Genomic DNA, 9,200 nt, shown 5'->3' with positions numbered 1-9,200 from the left:
CTAGAGACCTCGGCACCTCCTAGTGTCATAGATCTGAGCAGAGGAGGGACCATGACGGGGATTCATCCTGGCTGCCGCATACATGTATTGCCTTCCCACCCCACCCCTTGGCACCCCCACTACATTGTTGCCCAGCCTCTTCCTAACACCTCAAGAAGCTGGAAATCCGTTACCTCATGAAGTAGCTTACTACAGTTTCAGTCAGCCCTCCGTTAGAAAGTTCTTGCCACTAAATTGAGCCAAAAATATGTGTTCTCTCAAATGTCCCTCATAATTTTTACTCAGGCTAATTTTGACTTTTGGAGCAAAAGGAAAAAAAAATCTAATCTATTTGTCTCTTTTATACTTAAGTTTGTTAATTTCCACAAAATCATTGAGTAAATTCTCATTGCGGGCTTATTGTGTCCTCTTTCTTTTATCTTCTTATAGTAAATGAAAACACATCTACATATTTCCCACAAGGGATTCTTGGGCCTGAACAAACTTTTTGCTCTTACTTTCGTATTTTTTTTAAAATTAGTAATTGTCATAGGTATGAGCTTCAGACTAAATTACTTAAAGTTAGCTGAGCTGGCGCTCCTGGATAGATCAGAGCCCTCACACTCAAATATTACAAGGGGCTGGCCAAGTAACATAAGGGAGTGAGAAAGGCCAGGTGTAGGAAAAATGGGGAAAGGTGAGATTCTGTGACGTGCAATGCATATGCCATCTAAAGTGGGCACCTGCTTGTTGGTTCATGCCCCCAGAGGATGAGGGTTAGGGTTAAGAATCTTCTGATTTTTCAAGTGAAGCTGGAAATTTGGATTTTCATGTGAAATGTCCTGAGAAAGCATCTAATTCAGATTTAAAACACCGTGCAGAACAAAGAAAACAAAGTTATCAGTTTCAGACCTCTTGTTTCTCTTCTGTAAGTTATAAATGTTAGTAGGCTTGATGTTCTTATTTTGAATTTTTAAATAATTTTTAATTTGAGATTATGTTGGACTTATAGAAAAGTTACAGAAGTGCACAAAGAATTCCAATATTCTTTACCTAGATTCCTCAGATGTTAATATTTATACCACATTTATTTTTTCTATATATACACAAGCATGCACATACTCACATAATATTTTTCTGAATCATTTGGCAGTAAATTACTGACATTATGCCTCTTTACCCCTAAGTATTTCAGTGTGTATTTTCTAGAAATAAGGGCACTCTCTTACAGCATAGTACAATTATCAAAATCAAGAAATTAACTTTGATGCAATATTATTATCTAACCTGTAAACCTTATTCAGATTTTGCCAGTTGTCCAACTAACGTACATTTTACCAAAAAAAGACAAATGGTTTTTTTGCTGGTCTACAATCTAATCCAGGCTGACATGTTGGATTTAGTTGCCTTGTCTCTTTGGTCTCCCTCATTCTGGAACAATTCCTCTGTCCATCTCTTTCATGACTTTAATAAGGTTAAATGATGAAGTTATTTTTGATCTTCCCAAGTGCATCCATAATAGAGAGCTCTACTTGGTATTAAAATCACATCAGTAGAGGATGGTGACAGTCATAGGGATGTCAGCCAGTTTCTTTGTAGAATATTCCTTGATTTGTTTTTTCCTGTTGCTTCTTCATAAACAGATTCAGGCTATGCGTTTATGGAAGAAATACCACATAAGCGATGCTGTGTTCTCTGTGCATTATTTCAGGAGGCTGTGCAAGGTACGCTCACAAGCCTGTTCCCTGGAGGTGGCTCAATCCCGCAGAAGGACTTTAAAATCAGTGCAGACGACCCTTGGGGTGGTCCTTACCAGAGAGCCAGGAAGCGGGTGTGTTTACATCTCCACGATCAGTCATGGGTTGAGGGCTGCCTCTAGGAAGACAGAAATTCCCAGATGCTTGTGGTTCTACAAAAGTGAAGAACAGCTTAGCGCTTAGTATAAAGTGGTCCATTCAAAACCTTCTTTCTAATTACTGTCCATGCACACATAGAGTGTTTGTTTCAAATTAAACAGGACGGAGGTTTGCAGATATAATTTGCAGGATTATATCTCAACAGATTGAGAAACTGAAGCTTTCCTTTTTGAGGGTAGACAGGACCCATGCCCTTTGTCTTAGTGTTAAGGTTAAATGCAGTTTTGTAACATGAAAACCACAGTGATGTGTGAGTAGTCGGGAATCTTTGTCATTTGTGATGCCTCTCTTGCATACTATCTGTTTTCAAAGCTCACACTGCTCTATTAGCTATGAAAGAAAGCTTTTCTTAACAAAGTTGTAGGCTTTACTAAATCAAGGCTGTGTGTCACAGTTCCCTATTGGAAGGGTTTAATTTTAAAGTGGATCATAATCAGTGAATACACAGCAGAACGATTTGCCTTGGAGCTGTAAATGCAGAGGTTGTTTACATGTCTGCTTACACATCGTAAACACAGAAAAATAATGTAGGAAATGTTTGTTTTGGTTCTTTAATTATCTAGCTGGTATCTCAAGGAAACTGAGGATCCCAAGTTTGTAAAGGCACAAAAACCTAATTAAAAATGAGATGCTCTGAGGGATTTTATCGTGAAACAGTTTGATTAGTCTGCATTGTAAGCTTGGAAGTGATTCTGTGTTGTGCTGCATAGAAGCTGTTTGCAGACTGGAATTTTAAATTAAATGAAGAGTTCACCATTTAGCCATGTGCTTCAGAAGTTGTTTGATGGAGGCTGTATTTTTCTACATCATCATAATTTAAGCTTTTGATTTTTAGATCCAAAAGATCATTCTGGCGCTTGAGAACTATATGGGAGCAGCTTTTCATTCCTGCGTTGTGGAATTGACATTCAAAATGAAATGCAAAAAATGCAGACGGACACAGCATGTACAGTTATTGGTACTCCAGGGAAGATATTTGATATGTTAAATAAGTATATCTTTGTAAGTATTACCAGATTTTTCCTAGGACATTTTTAAACCAGTGATATTTGGGGTACGGGAGGGAAAATAATTAGCCTAATTGTTTAAGCCAATTGCCATGCATGAATATCTAGAGTAATACTGACTTTTCCTTAAGAGACTTTATTTTTTACAATAGTTTTAGATTTACGGAAAAATTGACAAGATGGTTAAGAGAGTTCCCAGGTACCTTGTACCCAGTTTCCCGTATTAACATCTTACATTAGTATGGTATATTTGTTAAAATTAACAAACCAACACCAATATGTTATTATGAACTAAAGTTCAGAATCTGTTCTCCTTTCCTTAGTTTTTACTTAATGTCCTTTTTCTGTTCCAAGATCCCACTCAGGATGCTCCATCACATTTAATTGTCGTGTCTCCTTAAGTTCCTCTTGGCTATGACACTTTCTCACATTTTCCTTATTTTTGATGACCTTGACAGTTTTGAAGAGTATTGGTTAGAAATTTAGTAGAATGCCTTTGTATTGGAGCTTTTCTTAAGAACTTTTTTAAGATTAGACTAGGGTTATGGGTTTTTTAGGAGGAAGACCACAGAGATAAAGTGCCATTTTCATCTCATTATAGCAAAGGTCATGACTGTTAATGTTGACCTTGATCACCTGGCTAGAGATGGCGTTTGTCAGGTTTCCCCATGTAAAGTTCCTCTTCCCCCGTCCCCTTCCATCTGTAGTCTTTGGAAGGAAGTCTCTATGCGCGACGCACACTTAAGTAAGACATTTTTTGCTTTCCAAAACGGATCAAGATGCTTGCTTTTGAAGCAGATAAAAATGTTGAACCAAGGGATTAAAGGTGAAATCTATGAGATTTACCAGAAATTAAATACAAGGACTGAGGTGTGCACATGATTTCCTATAGCTGGCAGGTTAAGGTTGATTGTTACAGTATAGCTGTGCAGTGCTATATTGTCCTTGCCCCTGCTGAAAGCAATTGTTTCCTACAATCTCTGTCTAGCTCAATTCTATAGCAAGACAGGGACGCTTGGTCTCAAACATTACTTCTCTAAGTGTTATTATAAAACTGTTAGATCTGCTTGATTGATGTGTCAACATAATTAGTCATTGTCTCTTTTTTAAGGTTGTGTTGCTTTCTGCCTCAACGTCAACAGATATGTTGGAAGTGGTCAAAAAGTTCATGAGAGATCCATTTCAAATTGAAGTGGAGAAGGAAGAATTGACCCTTGAAAGTGTCAATATTTTATAAGAATTTTGAAAGAGGGTAATGTTTTTCTAATTGATATACATAAAAATTGTAGCCAGGATTTTTTTTTTAACCTTCTTATTTAGGCTCTGAGCTGAAATTGCAGAAACTCTATCATATCTTAGTCTTTGTAATAAAGCTAGCAGAGTAAACACAAGAAGAGAAGCAACTCTCCCAGGTAGTAGAAAAACTGAGATGAACCTCTTTCTGAAGTGCGGGCTACTTCATTCTAAGATTTGGTACAATAATATCTGTATTTAGGCAGAATTAATAGAATGAACTTCTAACTGGTGTCTTCCAATGGTAGAGATGACAGAAATCAAATGGCTTTTTATTCCGACTCTGATATGAATTAACGTTTTCCTCTCTGAGATACTTTAGGAAGGAAATTGTATGTTCTTTGTGATATGTGGGACACCAGCCAGTGTGCAAGCTGTTCTTTTTCAGAAGACAAGGCAACAGGCACACTGGCTTCTGAGAAAATGGCTGCTGGGAATTCCAGTTTCTGATGTGGTTAAGAGCTGCTCTTCCCTAGTATTGCTTAATTAAGACCCTGTTAATATCTAATTATTTTCTTAATAAACCGACGCAGGATCTGCTTACAATGCAGCTGTGAAGTGCCGCATTGTCCTTGGCGCCTGCTCAAAATAAAACTGTTACCCTTCAGCCCTGTTGGCCACGGTGCTGTAGCAGCCAGGGATGCATGGTCTCATACATGTTTACCTACTTAAACACTGACTTCACCAATGACTCCTGAAAATTAAGGCGTGTTAATGTTTTGCAGGTGGTGACAGAAAGAAAGAGACGTTATCAAGAGGGAGTTCAGGTAGGGGACAAACCACATTTTAATTACTACTGACTTACTGGCATTTCAATTCCTTCTTTAATTACAATATTTATCTACTGAAAATTGGTTTTGAGGGGAAGATTTTTAGTCATCTTTGTCAACTCAAGTTCTGTGGGGGAGTGAAGACCACACTCCATAGTGAGCTTTACTCTTTATGTGCAGTTCATTACTATTTTGTGGCCTAGAAAAATGGGCGGCAATGCTTTTTGAATCAGAATTTGAATAGACACTATCATATCTCAGTCTCGTGTTTGTCATGTACAACTAGTATCTATATTATAAACTGTGATCTGCCCACTACCTGTGAAAACTATATTCTCAATTGAATATTTGTCATCTTCATTGAATTACTTGCTTTTATTCCAGTGAAATAAATTCATGTATTGCTTTTCAAGTATGATTTTGTCAGCCAACCTTGAAAATCAGGTAAATGAATCAGAAAATGTAGTAACGTGATAAGATGTATTTAAATTGTACGTGGGAAGATTCAGGGTTGATCAGAACACAGTGGGAAAGCAAATGAGAAATGTAGCCCAGATTTTGGACTTTATACAGTTGTTAGTCAAAGGAAAAAATCAATAATGCTGTTAGATCTGGTTTAGCTTACACACGAGGCTTTTTTTAAGTTATGTTGCTCATATCTTGTGCTTTCTTGGTGATTCCTCTCTAATTGTGATTTTCTCAGCATTTTCTGGTAGCAATTTATGCTGACTCTGGCTTAGGTATAGTGGTTTTAGCACTAAATAATTGCATTATGTCTTCCTACTAAAGTAAAAATAACTGTTAAAAAAAATATAGTAGTTGATAAGAATAGATGACAAAGTGGTGCTCAGAAATGGCATTGGCCTGTTAGGACATAGATTTGTAAGTGAAACAGAATATTGTTTGGATAAAAAGCAAGTCAGTATTTCCATATTTGTTTTTCTCTTGTCTTGGTTATTTGATGTTTTAAATTGTTCCAGCCAAGACGTTTTTTTTTAACAAAAGTTTCATGTGTTTTAATGTCAAGTCAATTTTACCAATTTTTTTTGTTTCTGTTCTTTTTCTCTTTTTATATTTATTTTATTGAAGTATAATTGACATACAATATCCTATTAATTTCAAGTGTACATCATAGTGATTCAATATTTATATACATTATGAAATGATCACAAGAAGTCTAGTTATCGTCTGTCACCATACAGAGTTATTACAATGTTATTGACTGTATTCCCTATGCTGTGTATTACATCCCCATGACTTACTTATTTTATTACTGGAAGTTTGTGCCTCTTAATCTCCTTTACTTATTTTGCACCCTGCCCCAACCCTACCCCCTTCTGGTAACCACCAGTTTGTTTCCTGTATCTGTATGTCTATTTCTGCTTTGCTTTGTTTGTTCATTTGTTTTGTTTTTTAGATTCCATATATAAGTGTAATCATATGGTATTTTTCTTTCTCTGTCTGACTTATTTCACTTATAATACCCTCTAGATCCATCATGTTTTTGCCAACAGCAAGATTTCATTGTTTTATGGTTGAGTAATATTCTATTGTGTATATGTACCACATCTTCTTTATCCCTTCATCTATTGATGGATGCCTAGGTTGCTTCCATATCTTGGTTATTGTAGATAATGCTGCATAAACGTAGGGGTGCATATATCCCTTTGAATTAGTGTTTTCATTATCTTCAGATAAACACCAGAAGTGGAAGAGCTGGATCGTATAGTAGTTCTATTTTTAATTTTTTGAGGAACCCCCATACTGTTTTTCCTAGTGACTGCACTAGTTTACATTCCCACCAACAGTGTACAGGGTTCCCTTTCCTCTGCATCCTTGCCAACACTTGTTATTTCTTGTCTTTTTTTTTTTTTTTTTTTTTGCTGTTATACAAATGTATTTTTTAAGTTAATTTTTATTGAGTTAATGATAGTTTACAATCTTGTGAAATCTCAGTTGTACATTACTATCTGTCATTCATGTTGTAGGTGCACCCCTTCACCCTTTGTCCCCGCCCCCCACCCCCTCTTTCCCCTGGTTGCCACTAATCTGTTCTCTTTGTCCACATGTTTAAATTCCTCATATGAGTGGAGTCATACAGAGATTGTCCTTCTCTATCTGGCTTATTTCACTTAACATAATTCCCTCAAGGTCCATCCATGGTGTTGTGAATGGGGCGATTTTCTTCTTTTTTATGGCTGAGTAGTATTCCATTGTATATATATACTGTATCTTCTTTATCCACTCATCAGTTGATGGGCACTTAGGTTGCTTCCACATCTTGGCTATTGTAAATAATGCTGCAGTGAACATAGGGGTGCATGGGACTTTTGGAATTGCTGACTTCAAGCTCTTTGAATAGATACCCAGTAGTGGGATGGCTGGGTCATATGGTATTTCTATTTTTAATTTTTTGAGAAATCTCCATACTGTTTTCCATAGTGGCTGCACCAGTTTGCATTCCCACCATCTTGTCTTTTTGATAATAGCCATTCTGACAGGTGTGAGGTGATATCTCATTGTGGGTTTTTTTTTTTTTTCAGGAAGATTAGCCCTGAGCTAACATCTGCTGCCAATCCTCCTCTTTTTGCTGAGGAAGACTGGCCCTGAGGTAACGTCCATGCCCATCTTCCTCTACTTTATATGTGGGACTCCTGCCACAGCATGGCTTGACAAGCTGTGTGTAGGTTCGCACCCAGAATCCAAACCAGCAAACCCCGGGCCGCCGAAGTGGAACATGCGAACTTAACCACTGTACCACTGGGCTGGCCCCTCATTGTTTTAATTGCATTTCCTTCATGATTAGTGATGTTGAGCATCTTTTTATGTGCTTGTTAGCCATCTGTATATCTTCTTTGGAAAAATGTCTATTCAAATCATCTGCCCATTTTTTACTTGGGTGGTTTGTTTTTTTGATATTAAGTTGTGGGTAATATAGTGGTCCAGTTTCATTCTTTTGCATGTAGCTGTCCAGTTTTCCAAAAACCATTTATTAAAGAGACTGTCTTTTCTCCATTGTCTATTCCTGCCTCCTTTGTTGTAGATTAATTGACCACATATGCATGGGTTTATTTCTGGGTTCTCTATTCTGTTCCATTGATCTGTGTGTCTGTTTTCATGCCCAGACCATACTGTTTTGATTACTGTAGCTTTATAGTATAGTTTAAAATCAGGGAGCATGACACCTCCAGCTTTGTTCTTCTTTCTCAAGATTGCTTCAGCCAAGACATTTTTTGATTCATTGTATTACCTGTTTTGGTAGAGAGTTAAGGGGGTAAACTTATCTCAGTCATTTGTGTTACAGTGTATGAGGTGAACTGAGCAGAAAGCAGTGATAAATATGGGTTACCATAACAAATTTTTGGAAGTTTCCCCCCAACACTGGAAAAGCTTTTGAGTCCTGGACCAAATCTATCTAATAGAACTCTCTGCAGGGATGGAAATGTTCTGTAACATGTGCTGCCTGACACAGTGGTGACAGACCACATGTGACTCTTGAAATGTGGTTAATGCAACTGAGAAACCGAAATTCCTATTTTATTTAATTTTAATTAATTTAAATTTAAATAGCCACGTGTGGCTAGTAGCTATTGATAGCGTGGTCCCAAACAATAGTTAACATTCCGGAGTTTATATTTGCAGTTGTAGCTCCAAGAATATGTCGACATGGATTCCATAGCTGTTGTTTGTGTTTTGTCCCTGGTGTTTACATCTGTCCCAGGCTGACACCTGCTCTTGGCCCACTTTGGTGTGGACTTTAATTTCACTACCACAAGCACAATACTGTCATCTGCTTTATAAATAATAATGCTCAACGTGCCTGATAGAATCTGATTCTGCAGCCAGATGAATCCTTTTGCACCAACAACAAAAGAAATCTTGTCATTTTCTGTGGATATCATGATTAGCATCTGGTGCTCCCATAAGAAGCACTCTATGTATAATCTTGACAAATAAACAGCCACTGAAGGTTAACAAGTAGCTCAAACTGTTAGTAGTTCATGTAGCATTTGATAAGTAAGATTCTGATTAATAATTTTTCTTTTGTTCAGAATTGGCAGCAGGAATCAATTTAGAAGGAAAGCTATGTCCATAAACATTGAAGAAGACAGAGGATTCTTCATGACATTGAGACTTTCTACAATACTACAGTGGAGGAAATGCCAATGAATGTGGCTGACCTTATTTAATTCCTGGGATGAGATAGTTTGACTGCAGTGCTCGCTGTTGCTGAA

The 9,200-nt window shown here is 37.2% G+C and overlaps 2 non-coding genes across 2 annotated transcripts; both read left to right on the top strand.

Moving 5' to 3' along the window:
* The first annotated feature begins 4,208 nt into the window (after positions 1–4,208).
* On the top strand, positions 4,209–4,386 carry LOC123286158 (small nucleolar RNA SNORA81). Its single transcript, XR_006528432.1, has one exon. It is a non-coding gene; the product is annotated as a small nucleolar RNA SNORA81 (small nucleolar RNA).
* Positions 4,387–5,036: 650 nt separating this feature from the next.
* On the top strand, positions 5,037–5,171 carry LOC123286201 (small nucleolar RNA SNORA4). Its single transcript, XR_006528470.1, has one exon. It is a non-coding gene; the product is annotated as a small nucleolar RNA SNORA4 (small nucleolar RNA).
* Positions 5,172–9,200: the final 4,029 nt, after the last annotated feature.

This window comes from Equus asinus, chromosome 5 (genome assembly GCF_041296235.1).
Source record: "Equus asinus isolate D_3611 breed Donkey chromosome 5, EquAss-T2T_v2, whole genome shotgun sequence".
NCBI classification, from domain to species: Eukaryota; Metazoa; Chordata; class Mammalia; order Perissodactyla; family Equidae; genus Equus; species Equus asinus.
The sequence above is the reverse complement of the archived record's forward strand: the minus strand, read 5'-3'. Positions and strand labels throughout refer to the sequence as shown.